Raw genomic sequence first — 17763 nt, 5'->3', positions numbered from 1 at the left:
TAATTGCCCTAACTCTAAATTTTTATTGCTCTAATTGTATTACTATTTTTATAACCATTTCATTATTATTAAACATTTTAAATTTTAAAAACCAAGTGATTGGTGTTTTTCACAGTTGTTAACATAAAATAATGTGTTACAGAGTAGAAATAAGAGAATAAATCACGTGAGCATTTTTGGGTATTTTGGCGTGTCAGTCCCAGGTGGGCGGTGTCAGACATGGTGACGCTGGAGGTGAGGAGCAGGTTGTCCAAACAGGGTCAGCCCAAAAGGGGCTCATTCTTCTCCATTCTGTTAGAAATGAGAAGCTTGACTCAGCCAATACATCAAGCAGCAATTACATTTATTAATTAATATGGAAACGCATGAGCAAAGACAGCGCTGGGTGCAGTGGTGGGGGTTTTCCCCTCCAACTGCGCACCGGTTGTTGGGCTTGCTGGTGTTTATTGATCATATTCATGCATATTCATCAGCTTTCCCCAGCAGCTTCTATTTCCCAATTTGACGTGAGCTTTCAGCAGTTTCTATTTCTACCTTTTGACATCACAATTCTGTACTTTAGGATCGTAAATCTGTGATGGTGATGTCTGGTTCCTTTCCAATTTCTATACTCTGTTGTGATCTATTCCAGGTTTCAGTATCCCGGGATGTGTGTCCCACATGGTGGGGTCCATCTTCCTGAGGTGGGGTCCAGCTTCTATTTTCTAGGATCATTAATCTATGGTAGTGATGTCCAGCTTTCCCTTTCGAAATTATTAATCAGCAACCTTGATGTCCATCTTCCTTTTCCAGGAGCTTGGGATAGGGTCACTTCCCTTTCTGTTTAAATCCTTTATATATTCCAAAGCTACAGTTTAAAATCCTTAATGCTAAGCAACATTCCAAAGTTGTAATTCAAAGGTTCTTATTGCAAAACAGCTGAAGACTTAATTACAAGTAAAAAGTTCTTATCAAAAGCAGCATTCTAAGTTAGAATTCAAATACTCTTATTACAAAACAGTTTAAGACTTATAATTGTTATTTGCAAAAAAAAAAAAAGATTGGTTTAAAAGCCTTCTTCCATTCTTTCCTGGGTTGTGTATTAGAACTCATCTTTATAACTGCCCCATGGCCGTGTTCCATACATTTCATAACCACAACTGCACAGGCTGCCTTTATTTACCTGACACAAAACACAACTTTGTATTTCACACTCCTGCACAGAACTCCAAACTGACTCCAGTCACTGCACAAGCCCTGGAGCCTTGAAGACCATGGAAGGAAGACAAAGAGCTCCTGAGGGCTTTCTGTATTTTCATCAGCCCCACGGTGGATTTGGGGCTGGGTCCAGGACCCTCAGGCACTGGGAGAAGGATGAAGAAGCTGCTCAAGGAGGCAGAAGCAAAACTCCAAGTCCCTGGGAGCATCCCTGGGCCCCAGCGAGGGCAGGGAGTGCCAGAGGCTCCCCAGGGAGTGCAGAGAGCAGATCCTTGAGGCCAGGATTGCAAGGATTGCAAGGCCACTTCTGTGAAAAATAATAAAAATGTGTCTATGAATAAATTAATGGCAAAATGTGGAATAAGGTGAACCCCTACTCTTTATTGGATGCAGTGGGGAATATAGGAACTAAAGATAAGGAAAAGTCCAAGCTACTTAACACCTTGTTTGTATCAATTTTCAATATTAGGACAGGATGTCATCAGGACAAGAGTTCTCCTGAGCTGGCAGATGGGGTCAGAATGCAGAACAGGCCTCTGGAATCCAGGAGGAAGCAGCTGGGGACCTGTTGGGCCACTCGGATACTCACAGGTGTATGGGATCAGATGGGATCCATCCTAGGGGGATGAGGGAGCTGGTGGATGAGCTCCCCAAGCTGCTCTCCATCATTTACCATCAGTCCTGGCTCACCAGGGAGGTGCCAGAGCACTGGAGGTGCCAGTGTGAGCCCATCCCCAAGAAGGGCTGGGAGGAGGATCTGGGGAACTCCAGGCCTGTCAGCCTGACCTCGGTGCCCGGCAAGGTTCTGGAACAGATCACCCTGAGTGCCATCAAAGGGCACCCACAGGATGGCCGAGGGCTCAGAGCCAGCCAGTGTGGATTTCAATATCTGCATGGATGATCTGCATGAGGGGATTGAGTCCAGCATCAGCAAATTTGCAGATGACACCAAGCTGGGTGTGGGTGTGGATGTGCTGGAGGATAGGAGGGCTCTGCAGATGGACAGGCTGGATCCAGGGCCCAAATCCAACAAGGTGAGGTTTAACAAGTCCAAGTGCTGGGTCCAGCACTCTGGCCACAACAACCCCTGCAGCACTACAGGCTGGGGACAGAGTGGCTGGACAGCAGCCAGGCAGAAAGGGACCTGCAGGGACTGATGGACAGCAGGCTGGACATGAGCCAGCAGTGTGCCCAGGTGGCCAAGAAGGCCAATGGCTCCTGGCCTGGATCAGGAATGGTGTGGCCAGCAGGAGCAGGGCTTCTGTGCCAGCCCTGATCTGCCCCCAGCTCTGCACACAGACATTGCTGCTGCAGCTCCAGAGGAGGGAACAAAAGGAGGATTTCTGGTGAAAACTTTCCTGGGAGATCCTTTAGTTCATTTAAAGCCACTGAGAGCACAGCTCCTCATTGACACCGTCTGGGGCCACAGCAAAGGTAGAGAGAAACAAAATGAGAAATGGCACAAGGAATGGCCTTTGTGGACAATCTTAAAAAACTAAAACACAGGGGGAAAACCCCACAACCAAACCAACAGGAACAATCAAAGATGACTTTTCTTACAAATGATTTGCAGAAGCTGGCCAGCAATTTTGTCAATGCTACCCAGAGTGCTTTTGTCACAGGAAACTCAGACTTTTTGTCACAGGCATCATGATTAGCAGATCTTGAAATGCTCTCATGTCCCTGAGCACTAAGTCACGGAGAATTAAAGCCACACAGGCCACATTTGCAGTGCTCAAACACAGCCCTGTTGCTGCTGCTGCTGCTGCTGAAATAGAATCAACTGACAGAGGCCATCACAGAAATTGCCTCTGGAGTGTCAAATACAATGAAAAATTCCACCAGGAGAAAGAGAAACCAGAATTTTTCGACACACTTCATTGTTTCTTCCGAGCAGCAGCAGAAAATGGAGATGCCCAGAGATATTTCCAGCCGCTGCTGATCCCAGTGGAGTCCAGCCTGCTGCCCAGTCCCAGTGGGAACCTGAGCCCAGCCCGGGGAGCTCCCGCAGTGTCGGGAGCTCAGCGCACGCGGGGCCCGGCCCAGAGCCCCGGGCACGGCCGCCCATTGCGGGGCAGCGGCGCAGACGGAATGTCCTGCGGCCCAAACCTCCTGCTCCTGCCTCACAGCGCCCAGCGTTCTCCCCCTCCTGCTCCTCTCCCAGCACGGCACACATTCCAGCTCGGAGAAGGCTTCCCCAGAGAGGGCTCCGGCTCCTGTTTCACCCTCAGTGTCCCTGCAGAGAAGCAGGGTATCTTTCAGGCACTTCCACAAGCTCCGGGTTCCCATTTCATGGGGAATCTAGGATGAAAATTGCCTTGTTAGGAAGGACAAAAGCGGAGGGAGTGGACTGAAAATTATTAGGAAAAAATGACCATTCTTACAGACAAAGATCACCACGTCATTGCCTGCATTTCTCCTTTTCAGATTCTTTCAGTCATCTCCTGAGAGGTCCAGCTTGGTCTGGTGCTTGTCATTGATTGATTGAACTCTTGAATTATATCAGTGCATGAGATGTAGAAGCATCTAAAGTGAACACAGAAACGAACTCCCCTGTCAACCCATTTTCATCTTCTACATCACTTTCAAGATGCCCATGGGGATGTTGGAATGATTATCCCACAGCTCTCCATTTCTGGCTGCAGGCTCTGCAGATTCTTTCTCTGCATTCAGTCAGGCTTGCATTCCCTAATAACTGCAGGTAGCCCGTCATGGATTCTTACGGTATCACAGTAACAATGAAAACCTTACCAATGGCACAACTGCCCAGCCCACAAGGAAAAGAAAGAACAAGCTGTCAAGTTTTTCTAATATTAGTCCTGCTTTGCTGTAAGAGTCGTGCTGCACTCACGGTTTGGAAAGCCAAGAGAAGCTGCAGCTGGTGGCACATCTTGTGACAGGAGCTGCACCTCGTTCTCCAGGAAAGGTTCTTGGAAAGAGCAAACAGGACTGTGGAGAAGATTCTGGGAAAACTGAATGAGCTTTTAGGAAATGAAATGAAAATAGAAAGAAACAATCCAAGATGTTTTCCTCTGTTTATTTTTATGCTCCCCTTTTCCATCTTGCACTGCTTCTCCATCCCATTAATCCAACTGGATCTCACCTCTAAGATCCATGACATGGCAAGTTTGAGACACTGTAAAATACCATAAGCTACACACAGTTTGCCTTCCCCTGGTTTATTTGGAAAGCAGTGCTGGAGACTAAGTGCAGTGCTTGGGTCAGGCACAAATTCTACATTGAGGGAATGTGCTCCAATAGTGTTTGACCCTCAGCAGGGACAATGCACAGCAGCGACCAAGAGGATTTCTGTGCCGCTGTGCAGGAGTCCAGACTCTGGATCTGGGCTGAACACGGCAAAGTTCCCGTGTTCAGGCTCAGGGGCTGCCCCCGGGGAGCGGGGGGCTGGGCGCAGGGCCGAGCGGGCAACGGACAAACGGACACGGGGACAAACGGCCCCGAAGCTTCAGTTGCAGCAGCAGCAGCAGCAGCAGCAGCAGCAGCAGCAGCAGCAGCAGCGGCGGCGGCGGCAGCAGCCAAAGCAGCGAAAGCAGCGATTTTGTTGATTCCCTCTTGTTACTCCTCTCCCTGTCCCGCCGTCCTGCACCGTCTCCCGCTCTCCCTTTCCCGCTGTTCCCTCCTCTCCCAGTCTCTCTCTCTCCCCATTCCCGGCCGGGCCATGCCCCCGGCCCGCCCCCGGCTCCGGGCGGGGCTGCCCCATCCCCGCCCCCGGCCGTCCCGCCGGGGTCTCGCCTCCACCCGGCTCTGGCTGTGCTGGCGGTGGCGCTTCTGGGCGGGCATCGGTGCCTGGGGCTGGGGCGGCATCGCCTCGCTCTGGCTCCGCCTGGCCCGAGCCTGGCCCCGGCCCCGGCCCCTCCCGGGCCCCGCGGAGGACACACGCGGCGCGGCCGCTGCCGCCGCCTCCGCTGCGGCTTCCCCGGCCCGAGCTCCGCCGCTCGGCAGCGCGGCCGCCGCCCCCGAGCCGCCGCTGTCCCGTTGCCGGGAGCGAACGCCTGGGGAGGGCCGGCCCGGGGCGGTCGGGGGGCGCTCGGGGGCCGCTCCTGGCCCCGGGCCGAGCGCTGACAGCCGCGTCCCGCCCGCAGGAAGGCGCAGGAGGCCCTGAAGGAGCGGTACCGGCTGGGTTCGCTGCTGGGCAGCGGCGGCTTCGGCAGCGTCTTCGCGGCCACGCGGCTCTCGGACGGCGCCCCGGTGAGCGGCGGGGCCGGCGGCGGGCGGAGGAGGAGGGGGCGGAGGAGGAGGGGGAGGAGGAGAAGGGGGAGGAGGATGGCGATGGAGCTGGGGCTGCGCAGGGTGGGTGGTGAGCTCAGCCTGCTGCTGCTCTTGGCTTGCAGGTGGCCATCAAAAGGGTGCCAAGGAACCGCGTCCGGCACTGGGGCGAGCTGGTGAGTAAGCGGGGCCAGCGGCAGAAGCCGGGCCGTGCCGGGCGGGGATGAGCCGAGGCCCGGCAGGGTGGGAGCCACCAGGACACCTCGAGGGAGAGCGGGCGTGGGGCCAGCGCAGGGCGAAGAGCATCCCGGGCTGGGTGAGGAGTTCCTGACCCCCAGCATGGCATCAGCCCCAGTGATGGCATCGTGCTCCTCCCGCAGCCCGACGGCACCAGCGCACCCCTGGAGATCGTGCTGCTGGACAAGGTCTCCACTGGCTTCCCCGGTGTCGTCCAGCTGCTGGAGTGGCTTGAGCTCCCCAACGACATCTTGATCGTGCTGGAACGCCCAGAGTGCTCTCAGGACCTGCACCATTTCATTCGGGCACGGGGGTTCCTGTCCGAGGAGGTGGCGCGGGATCTGTTCCGCCAGGTGCTGGAGGCCGTGCAGCACTGCACCAGCTGCGGGGTCCTGCACAGGGACATCAAACCAGGGAACATCCTGGTTGACCTGGCCACCGGGCAGGCCAAATTGATTGACTTTGGCTGTGGCACCTACCTGCAAGACACAGCCTACACTCGCTTTGCAGGTGAGCCCATGCAGGGGTGTGCTCTCGGTCCTGGCATCTCATGGTCCAACATCTCACAGCCCAAGCTGGGTGTGGCAGCGGGGATTCTCCCTTTTGCTGCCCTTCATGGCACTGAGATTTCAGCTGAGTTGCATTTGAGCAGGGCTGGGTGGGGAGCCAGCTTCCAGCCCTGCTGGCAGCCTTTGCCCACCACTCTGCCCAAGACTGGGGCTGGGGCTGGGGCTAGGGCCCAACAAAAACACGGGTGGGTGGGGGTAGCAGAGAGGCGGGCCGTAACCTGTGTCCCAGCCGGTTTGGTGTGCAGGTGCGAAAGGGCTTGGACTGCTCCACTCACCTGGTTTGTTTTGGATTCATGATGTTTTTGGGCAGTGCAGGCAGGGAGGATGAAGGCATGGTTTTCCCAAGCACTGGGTGGGTTTTTCCTCCTCATGGTCGAGCCTTGCCAGGACTTCTGCTGCCCTCTTCCAACGCCAGTGGCTTCTTTTCCTACCCCGAGTCTGTACACAAGTCCCAGGTGCTGGCGAGAGGGCAGCAGTCACCCCGTGTGCCACTGGGGCAGCCCCCACACGCCCAGGGATGCTGGGGCCAGGCTCTGGGAGCAGCAGCATCCCCCTGATGAACCCCATCTGTATTCCACAGGAACACGGTCATACAGGCCCCCAGAATGGACCCACTTTCGATTTTACTACGGCAAGCCAGCTACCATCTGGTCCCTGGGCATCCTGCTGCACCAGATGGTCTGCGGGGAGCACCCTTTCAGGAGGAGCCAGAACATCAGCTGGGACCATCAGCTCTCGCTGCCACAACGGCTCTCTCAAGGTGGATCCTCATCTCTGGCCACGGGGGCAATGCCAGTGCTGGGAGACAGCAGCAACTCGTGAGCATCCCGCTCTGGCAGCTGCTGAGGAGGTGGCACATGTCCTGCTCTCCTGCTCTCCTCCAAAACAGGGAATTGATGGGGAAGTTTAGGCCCAGCTCTGAGCACATCCAGCATGGCCTGGGCATGGGAATAGTGGGGCAAGGCCAAAAGGAGCCTTCTCCAGCTGACCGGCGGGTTCTGGTTTCTCTGCCCAGAGTGCCAAGATCTGATCAGGCGGTGTTTATCCATGCTGGACTTGGACAGGCCCTCGTTAGAAGAGCTGTTATGTGATCCCTGGCTGCAGGATATTCATCTGCCCTAGAAGAAGGGAGAGAGCCACAGGCACACTTTGATGCAAGGCCCTGGTAAGTTGCAGCTCCACACATGCCTTGGCAATCAGAAGCAAAGGAACCCAGACATTTTGTCCTGCCTGTGTCACTGCCCAGGGGTCATCAGATGGGAACATGCAGCCCTTGTGCTGGAGCTGAGCTGCTCTGCCCAGCACTGGTGGCTGCCATCTGAGCTGGTTTGCTTGTCTGGTTCCCTGACAGCTGGGGCCCTGGGCAGAACCCAGACAGCCTGGGCTCACCTCCAAGGAAGGAGAAGGAGCCCCTGGAGAAGCTGTACCAGGTGGGGCTGCTGCTGCTGGGGACAGCGAGGATGACATCAAGGATGACAGCCTCTTCCTCCAGCTGGTCACCGGCAGCTGAGGATGATGGACTTCGATTCTGGCACCTTCTCCAAAGCCAGGCTCCACAGGGAATTTGCAGATGAGTCCACACGCAGGGGGATGCTCCCAGATTTGGGCATTGCACAGCCTGGCCAGGAACCAAAGGTTCCCCCTTTGCTGGGGCGGATGCAGCTGATCCTTCAGTCGGCTGCCAGGCTGCTTTTGGCAGGGCTGGAGGGATGGGCTGGGGTGGTGATGAAATGGGAGTGGGCTCCTGGCCCTGCCAACAGCCCCAGCACCCACCGTGCCCCGGGCTGGGGCTGGGGCTGGGGCAGCCAGCCCGACACAAACAAACCCCCATGGTGGGAGCAGAGGTGGGACTCCAGAACCTGTGCAGGGGCTGCTTTGCTCTGCAGGCAAGGAAGGGCTTGGGCTGCTCCACTGCCCCTGTTTGCTTTGGGGTCACCATTATTTTGGGGGGCAGTGCAGGGAGGAAGGGAGAAAGCCTGGGCTTCCCTTACCTGTGGGTGGGTTTTTCCCTGGCATGCAGGGGTTGGGCCTTCCTCAAGACCCTGACAGTAATATGATTTTTGACCTTTTTTCTTGTTCCCCTTTTTGTCTGTAATCTATTTTCAATAATTTGTTGTGTGTTTTTCTAGAGGAAGCATTCTAGCTGGGGTCCAGTCTGGATGGGGAAGTGCTTGGGAGCAGCTGTGGCATGGATGGGCCATGCCCTTGGAGAAGGCTGAGGACATCGTTTGGGACCAGCTTTTCTTCCAGCGGGGGATGGCGCCACGTGGGTCCCGTCTGCTTGGCATGGTGGGATCAGAGCTTTGGGGAGATGGCAGCGAGCACAGGAGCATCCTGCTCTGGGCAGCTGCTGAGGGCTGGATGTGCCGTGGCTGGCTGCAGGCTGGGCACATGTCCTGCCCTCCTGCTCTGCTCCCAGAGGCAGCAGGGATGGGCAGCTCTGGGCACAGTTCTGGGCACGGCCAGCATGGCCTGGGCACCGCGGGCGGCTGGGACAAGGGGACAGGAGCCTTCAGCTGACGGGCGCTCTCTGGTTTCTCTCCTTGCAGCCGGGCTCTGCGGGTGCTGAGGCTGCTCTGGGCTCTGCCAGGGCTCTGCTGGAGCTCAGCACCGGGCCGCAATCAGCCAAAGAAGAAATGGGTGACCTGCAGCACAGACCTGCTGGAGCATTTCAGCAACACAGCTCAAGTGTGCAGAGTGTACACATCTCCCAAGGAAAACATGACACCACCCCAAAATAAACTTGTTCAATAGCTTCTGAAATGAAATCAATCTGGGATGACCCCAAATGACATTTTGCAGCTTGCTCAAGCTGTAGCTCAATCTTTCTCTGACCAGTTCTCTCTTCCACCTGCCTTTTACTTCCCAACTGCTCCCTCTTTTCCCCCAGTGAGTTCCCAGCCCATGGCAGTCTCCATCACACTGTTGCCTTCCTTGATGCCCCTCACCACGAGGAAGGCTGCGCCCCAGGCTTAGGGACTCATCCTGTCACTGGCTGAGGAGCAGCAATGTCTCAGAGGTCCAGTGGGATTTTAGTGTCATTCAGAGCTGCTCTCCAGCCCTCAGCTCTCCTCACTGCTCAGTTCCCACTCCCTTTTCCTCGTCCTTGCAGCAGGATGAGCTCTGTGAATCCCCTTGAGCCTCCCCACTCTTCCCAGCCCACGCACCCACCTCAGTTAGGCTGAAGCTGCAGCTTCTCTGTCTCCTCTGGCACACCAGTCCAGTCCCCTGTGCGGGGAGCCCCAGCCCCAGAGCACAGCACTCAGCAGTGCAGTCTGGGCTGGAGCAGCTGCCCTGCAGCCCTGGCTTGGCTGTTTGTGGCAAGGGAATGCTCCCTGTTTGCAGCTGTCCCTGCAGGATGGCCCCAGGGCAGAGCCCAGCCGGGCTCCCACTGCAGCCCCTGAAGCTTGGGGCAGACAGTGGTCCCAGAGCTGAGGTTCACGGGGAGCACCCAGAGCTGTGGCTTGCAGTCAGTGTTGGCAAATGTTGTGTTCTCATCTCCTGCAGCCTGTGGGGAAAGCCACCTGTGCTGCCAGGCCTGTGTGTGCCAGGGCTGTGTGTGTGCCAGGGGCTCTTGGATGTCTCTGTACCCATGGACAGAAGGCTCTGTGTGTGCCAGGGGCTCTTGGATGTCTCTGTACCCATGGACAGAAGGCTCTGTGTGTGCCAGGGGCTCTTGGATGTCTCTGTACCCATGGACAGAAGGCTCTGTCTGTGCCAGGGTTTCCATAGTGTCTCTGTGCCCATGGGTATGGAATAGCATGGACACTGAAAGTGTCAGTCCTGTTGCTTGCACGCTCCTTCCTTTGTATACAAGACGCATCCATGCACACCCCCATGTACAGATACATTAAAACATCAGGGAGGGACAGAGATTTCCCACAGAGCTCTAACTTGGGCATAACTCACCTTTTAGCCGGTGGCCAGGGGATTTTTTTCCCAGCTCTGTGTGAGAAGGTGTCCAGGAGCTGAAGGAGCAGCATTTAGAAGCAGTTTCAGGATTTCTAGGCAGGAAGTGGAGCTGACAACCATCCACGTAACTTGCCGTATTCATCAGGATGTGCTGCTGGTTCTTTGGGAATATGGCCCAATGGAGACACGAGCCTTGGAAAAATCCCAACTCTCTGTGGGTTTGTGCAAAGGGGGAGCAGCAGAAACACTTTGTGTCTGCTTTGGGGACACAAGGCCCAAGGAGCTGCGGTGGCAGAGGGTGACCTGGGCTGGTGGCAGGTGAAGTCCTGGTTCATGACATCCCAGAGTGGCACAGGACAAAGCTCCAAGCCCTCCCAACCCCAGTGATGAAGTCTTTGTGATGCTGCACATCCTATAGGAAAAGCTGCTGTCACACAATGCACTGGGATTTGTAAGTTTCATTTTCAATACTTTAGGTCCAGGTTTCAAACTGCAATATTTTTGCCCTCAAGAAACAGTTGTGCACAATCCATCTCTCATCCTCTTATTGCTTCAACTCCAATTAAAAAAAAAATCTTAATATTGGAAACAAAACCCAAAGTCTTTAAAATGGATGCTGATGTCAGTCCGTAAGATGGATCCAGGCATCAGAACATGCACAAATTAAATGAGTTCTCCTTTTAAAAAGATCAGTTACCTCTTAATCCAAAGTTCAAGAAGATTTCACTACACATTTGTTTCTTTTTTTTTCTCTTTAATATTTTTCTCGGGTTTTTTTCTTTTTTCTTTTTCTTTTTAAGAAGATAACACATTCTGAAAAAGAAATGTTCAGCAAAATGAGAAACATTTCTGGTAAACAATGAAAATATTTACTCCTCTGTTTACTTTTCTCTGGATACCCTGATGTAAAAAATCTAGCAGATATGAGCAGAGGTGTCAAGTGTTTGCTTTGGTCTAAGCTGGAGTTCAGCACTGCTCACATCCTGCTCCAGCCAAGAGTTGCAGAATACTTTTGCACACCTCGAGCCATGTGTTTGCAGGCACAGCACCTGCAGAGCTGACACACCAGTGCACGTGAATAACTCTGTTACTCCCTCACAGAATTTGGGCTCTGCCCCAGAACGAGGTGCTCCAGCCCTTGGCTCCTGGTTCCCGTGGGGAGCAGCTCCCTTCCCTCTGGCTGAGCTGCTCAGGCAGAGCCCGGCAGCTCCTGGCCCTGCAGGGCTGAGGCTTTTCCCCGTGGCTGGGCACAGACTGATGGAGCAGCACTGCTAAACACAGGGGCACACAGAGGGACCAGCAGCAGCTGCCTTTGGCCACCTGAGGCTCCAAGGCCCAAACTCTGAGCAGACAGGGCTGGAAGAGACTCGCAGGCTCCCTGCTGGCTCTGCTGCCCCACTTGTGCCCACCTGGGAGCCCCCAGGGCCAGCAGGGACTTGAGATGGCAGCCCTGGGCTCCTGGAGGTTGTGCAAGGAACGGAGCTGGGGACTCCCTGTCCATGGGGAGCTTCCAGATGGAAAAGGCTGCTGTGCCCAGGCAGCTCCAAGGGCAGAGAAAGGAGGGTCTTGACCATGGGATCTGTGCCAGTCCCACAGTCCTGGGCAGCAGCCACTGAGCCCTGGAGGAGCAGAGGGCACAGCAAGAGGGACAAAAGCAGGCAAGGTCAGAGACTGGAGAGAGCCAGACCCGGGAGCAGGAACAGCTGCTCCACTGCACTCTTGGAGAAAGCTCTTGGCTGGTTCAAAGCACTGAAAGGCATGCAGGGCAGAGAGGAGGCCACACCAAACACTGCTCCTGTTTCCACAGCCTCCCCTCTCCATGTCCCAGAAGGAATTGGATGGACTGTGTTCTTCTCCCCGAGTCGTCCGGTTCAGCACGAGCAGCTGAGCACCAGGAGCTGAAGGAGCTGAAGTTATTATCTTCATAATAACTTTTATCTGTCATTCTTTCACATTTATCAATTCTCGTCCCCTAAGCGAGGTGCTGGCAGGCGGAGGAGGGAACTCAGTCCCGATACAGAGGCTCGTGCTCGCACCCTGAGCGTGTAAATAAATAATCCAAGCACTGATGGGATGGCAAAGGCTTGGCCTTGAGGGGGTGTTCGACCTGAGATCCTGCTCAGTGAATGTGGGAAATAGTAAAGGTAAGATGATTTTCAGAAAGCTGGGAAAGCAGGCCTTAGAAGCAGAAAGAGCAGAGAAACTTAGAGCTGGCTGCAGCTGCAAAGTCTGAAAGTAGAGAAAGTTACAATGGTATAGCAAGCAAGGACTTTAAACTGCTGCTCTGGCCCTTGTACCCTACTCTGCTGGGACAGCAACTCCAGGTCCTTCCTGAGGCTCTGGAAAGGAGCACAAAGGCCCTGAACTCCAGAAACACAGAAACTTGGCAAGTGGAGAGGGAGCCGGCATTGCGGGCAAGTGCCAGTGGGAGTGGATGGGGCTGGAGCAAAACATTCCTTCCTGCTTCTCCCTGAAGCAGGGACACAACCCTGTCCCACGGGGTGGGGGACACTCTCACCCCGGGCTGGCCACCAGCACCCAGGTTCTCCAAATCCTAGCACTGCCACAGAAAGGCAGTGACAGAAGGAGACATCATCCAGCCACAGGCCGTTCATGCTGGCAGCTCCCACCACTCCACTCCTCACAGAAAACCTTGGCAAGGTGTCAGGAGCAGGGATGAGGCACGGACATGGACACATGACACAGGTGGCCAAGGCAGAGCAATATGGAAGTGCAGAAGTTTTCTTCTTTCTCCTATCAACATGCACTGGCATGGACATGGCCTCCTGATGGAGGGTGACATCACCGAGCGCAGGATTGTGACATGTCCCCCCTCGCTGCTTAAATACAGACGTGGGCAGAGCCGGTGCCAGTCTGGCTCTGGCCTGAACTCCTACCGAGCCTGACTGAGAGGTGTGGAGGGTCAAGCCAGGTTTCTCTGGTGCTGAGTGGTGCCTGTTCTTGGCAGGTCCCAGTGCCAGTCCCAGAGCAACCAGCAGGGTTTCCCCAGCCCTGCCTGGCTGGGGCAGAGCGTACCTGCAGCACTGACAGGAAACGTCCCCTGGTCAGACATGGGCAGGTGACAGGGCTTTAGGGAGGTGGGAGGGTGTCCTTCTCCTTCCTCCCCTCTCCTGCAGGGTGTGACACTGGCAACAGAGAGCAGCTCCTGATCCTCAGCCCTCCCCAACATGCTGCAGCAGCCAAATATGGCCACAGAGACAGATGGCAACTGTGCCATCTGCCAGGACACCTGGGATGACGTGGCTTCTACTCTGCCCTGTGGCCACCAGTTCTGCCGGAGCTGCATCCTGCGCTGGGCACAGACAAATCCATCATGCCCACTGTGCAGAGGAGCAATAGAGACTGACAGGTTTTCTGATGATGCCGGTGACTCTCTAGAGATTGTCATCACAGCCCCTGAGCAGCTGCCAGCAGCCACGAGCTCATCAGAGCGAGCTCCCGGCGGCCAGGACGAGAACAACCCCCATGGCCCTGTGCTGGCCCATCCCTGTTCTCCTCAGGAGACACCAGCCAGAGCTGTCAGCGGTGTCCTGCCCAAGGTCTGGGCAGGACTTTTCCGTCGACGACGGGAACTTCTGGACTCTGTGCAGACTTGGCTGAACCAGAGGATGGAGGCCATCCAAAGGGAGCAGTGGTGGATGGCAAGGAGCACAGAGTGCCATCCTGTATGTTCTCTGTGTGTGTGGGCCAGACCAGGAGGACATGATCCAGAGTCTGCAGGGCTTCCTGGAGGAACACACAATGCCACTGGTCCAGGGCACCATCGACATCACTGTGAGACACTGCAGCTCAGGGGCCCAGAGTCTGCTGCACTCCCACACTGCCGCAGATGAGGATGACAGCCCAGCAGCCAGCAGCTGCTCCAGCAGCTCCAGTTCCATCTTCTCCAGCTCCCCCAGCCTCTCCAGACCCAACAGCCACAGTTCCCCCAGCTTCTCCAGCCCAAACAACCCCAACTCCTCCAGCCCTAGCAGCCCCAGACCCAGCTCTTGGACTCTACCCAGCAGCCCTCAAGTGCCCACAGAGGAAGAAGAGGAGGCTGCCACAACGGAGGCCACCCCCAGCAGGGGTCAAAGCCATCCCCCAGTTGTGCCGGTGTCCCCAGAGCAGGACCAGCCCCAGGATGAGGCAGGTCCCTCTGATCCATCTGTCCAGAGCACCAGCCTCAGACCCTCTGGTCCCACCCAAGGCAGGCACTGCTTGCCTGGGTGGCCCCGGCGGTCCCTAAAGAGAAAGGCCTCAAACTCTCCCCAGCCCTGCAAGAGACCCCCCTGCCAGCAGAACTAGCAAGGCTCTTCAACTCCTTATTTTTAGGAAAAAAAAAAAAAATTGTTGTTATTTCCCCCACACAGTCTCTGGGCTCTGCTTCCTCAGCCTTCCCCTTGTGCCCCACCGTGGGTGGCACCCATGTCCTGTGGGGCACCAGCCTTGCGCCCAGGGCCATATGGGCAGCTTAATTGTCTTCAAGGCCAATCTTGCCTAAGAAGAAGTTGCCTGGACTTTCACTTGTCTCAATGTCAATTCCACTCTTGGAGTTTTTCCCAGCTTTGTCCTTCCCAAGGCCGTTTGTGCTAAAATATCTCAATACTCCACCCTGGATCTTATGAACATCTGTGAACAGCTGTTTTGTGATGCTAATTACATATCACTTTCCTCTATTACTTTTTAACAAATATTTTCTAAAATATCGAAATAGTTACAATTATTGGCACAAATCATATTCATTTATCACATCTCTATCTGGCTTTGTTTCAAGGTGTAGGCTCAAAGCAAACTCCCTTAGCTCCTCCCTGAGCCCTGGCCAAGAGGAGGATGAAACCAGATCTTCCCGCACTAGAAGTTGTGGTAGCTTGTTTATTCAACAGTATAAAATCTGGGCCCTCTCAATTGGCGCAAAGTTGGTGGCCTCGCCTGAGGGTGGGCGAACCACATAGGCATTCCCAGTTACTGGGAGTGCTTCTCCAATCCCTTGGTGTGACAGGGCATCCCCAGCTGACGTGTGTGTCGGGACAACGGTCAAGTGTGAGGGTAACTGGTGATGTATCTTTCTGAATCCCTACAGGCAATCTTTTCTAGTAATAATCAGGTGCATTGCTTAGCTTATCCTTTTGTACTTCTGTGCTGCTTTGCCCTACAGTCAATGACACTTCTTCCTTAAGCTGGGGTGGGTGTCTTTGGTGCTGACCCTGCCAGCAAGCCATTCCCTTCAGAATTGGACTCGGTGGATCCCTTCCAACACAGAACATTCTGTGATTCTGTGATCACTTCTACAAAGTTTGCTCAGAATGAGTTTCAGCTAAAACACTTGGAATTATTTGCTGAAATTAGAGTTGGTAGATGGAACTCTTGTTGGTAAACAATGGAGGGAGAGAACAGCTTCATGTGGGTTTTTGGGACGTTGCCCCAATTTTGTGGGTTCCTCCCTCCATTTTGGGATTTCACACCTCCGTTTTGGGGGTCTCCACCCAGCGATTTTGGCTTCCACTCCTTCCACTTTGGGGTCCCCCTTTAATTTTGTGCACCCCATCCCCATGTCCCACACATGCCCAGCGGCCCCAGTGTGCACTGAATGGCCAGCAAGGGACTGGGGAATGCTGGGACCCACAGTGATGTCAGTCATCCCTCCTGGTTACACACAGGACTCCTCGGCCCTTTTTGGGGTGCCCTGGAGTGCCAAGGCCACGGGGAGGAAATGTCTTTGCTGCCATGCTGGGCAGGATCTTGCTTGGCCCATTATGGCCTCATGTCCCCTGTCTCTCATTGTCCTCTGACAGCCCCTGTGTCCCTGCACTCCTCTCAAGAGCAGGACTTTGGTGCCAGCACCCCCAGGCTCCAAATCCCCGCGTTGGCTCTGTCCCTATGGTATCCCCACGCGGCCGTTGCGCCGGGGCCGTTGTGGCGACAGCCGGCGAGCGGCGCCATGGCGGAGCTGCCGCTGCCCGCCGGGCTCAGAGCCAGCGCCTTCCCCGCCAAGCTGTGGCGCCTGGCGAACAGCCCCCGCGTCCGCTCCGTGCGCTGGGACAGCCGGGCCCGGGGGCTGCTCATCCACCGCTCCCTCTTCGAGCGGGAGCTGCTCAGCCCGGGCGACGCCCAGGGCCCGGCCCCGCACACCTTCAGGGCCACGCAGTTCCGCAGCTTCGTGCGCCAGCTCTACCGCTACGGCTTCCGCAGGGTGCCGGGCCGGGTTGGCTCAGCTGCGCCGGGCGATGCCGGCAGCTGGCTCCACTACAGCAACCCCTGCTTTCGCCGCGACCGCCCCGACCTCCTGCTCCGCATCAGGCGCCGGAGCGCGGCCAACAGGCAGCGGCCGGCGGCGGGGCGGGAGGGCCGCAGGCGCCCGCCCCGCGGCTCCCAGCAGCTCCCCGAGGCGCGGCCGCTGCCGCACGGGCAGGACGGGCGCAGTCGCTTCCAGCCGCTCTCCAGGGAGCGGCCACCGCTGCCGCCCGGGCGCCCGCCCAGCGGCTTCCTGCTGCTGCACAGGGAGCGGACGCTGCCGGACGGGCGGGAGCTGCGCAGCCCCCGGCCTGGCCGCTTCCAGCCGCCCCCCGGGCAGCGGCCGCTGCTCGCCCGGCGCCCGCCCTGCGGCTTCCACCTGCTGCACAGGGACCGGCCGGTGCCGGCCCGGCGGGAGGGGCCGAGCCGCTTCCAGGAGCTCTATGGGGAGCGGCCGCCGCCCGCCGAGCGGGAGCTGCTGCGCATCCCGCCCTGCGGCTTCTTCGGGTTCTACGGGGAGCCGCTGCTGCCGCTCGGGCGGGAGGGGCCTCGCAGCCGCTTCCAGCAGCTCTACGGGGGACAGCTGCCTCCCATCGACCGGGAGGTGCTCAGGATCCAGCCCTGCAGCTTCCAGCAGCTCCACAGGGAGCAGCAGCCCCCAGCCTACGACCCGCGAGGTAGGAAAAGAGTTGTAGCCTTGCTTTTCCAAAAGGTCTTGAAAAGTGACTGCTTGAAGTATTTTTCCACAAGGCTCTGTCCTTCTCGGCCCAAAATTCTCAAGCTTATTTAGAAGGGGCAGCAAGAAAGGCAAAAGATTCTCTGCCTGGTTTTCCTGCCTGCTTCCTGTGATGGTTGATCCAAGTCAGCAACAGAGATCAGTGTCCCAGAGCCACGTTGTGGAGTGTGACCAATGTCTTTGGATTCTTGCAGCCACCTCGGGCACTTCAGCCCCCAGCGCTCCACCTGGCAGTGCAGGTTGTGCAGCATCGACGGCCTCCGGCTCAGCCTGGAATGCACCTGGTGAAGAGCAATTGCCACCAGTGGATCTTGGCTTTGCCGTCGAGCAAATGATCCGGGAGATCAGGAGATCCCTGCCTGAAAGGTCTCCCTCTGCTCAGGTAACCCATTGGAGGGGAATGGAAGAGGCTGGGCTGAAAGCTTTTGAACGCTGTTACATGGAGAAGGAGAGTAACCGTATCTTTGATGTGATTCCAGCAAAATACTGAATAATCCTTAGTTTTCTTTTTTTCTATTGTTCTTTTAAGGGCAATATGAATGTTGCCCCTGAGTCTTCAGGAGGGGAGCCTGTGAACGGGTCTGCAGCAGAGGAAACTTCATCTGGCACCGAGAGCTGCGAGAACAGTTCCCCAGAGCCCGAGGAGCCTGG

At 56.0% G+C, this 17763-nt stretch overlaps 1 long non-coding RNA gene across 1 annotated transcript; it reads left to right on the top strand.

Moving 5' to 3' along the window:
- Nucleotides 1-6821: 6821 nt before the first annotated feature.
- LOC137465742 (uncharacterized) lies at nucleotides 6822-7969 on the top strand. The gene is made up of 3 exons (XR_010994813.1): nucleotides 6822-6990; nucleotides 7246-7395; nucleotides 7582-7969. It is a non-coding gene; the product is annotated as an uncharacterized lncRNA (long non-coding RNA).
- The last annotated feature ends 9794 nt before the right edge of the window (nucleotides 7970-17763 follow it).

Source organism: Anomalospiza imberbis, unplaced genomic scaffold (genome assembly GCF_031753505.1).
Source record: "Anomalospiza imberbis isolate Cuckoo-Finch-1a 21T00152 unplaced genomic scaffold, ASM3175350v1 scaffold_106, whole genome shotgun sequence".
NCBI classification, from domain to species: domain Eukaryota; kingdom Metazoa; phylum Chordata; class Aves; order Passeriformes; family Viduidae; genus Anomalospiza; species Anomalospiza imberbis.
The sequence above is the reverse complement of the archived record's forward strand: the minus strand, read 5'-3'. Positions and strand labels throughout refer to the sequence as shown.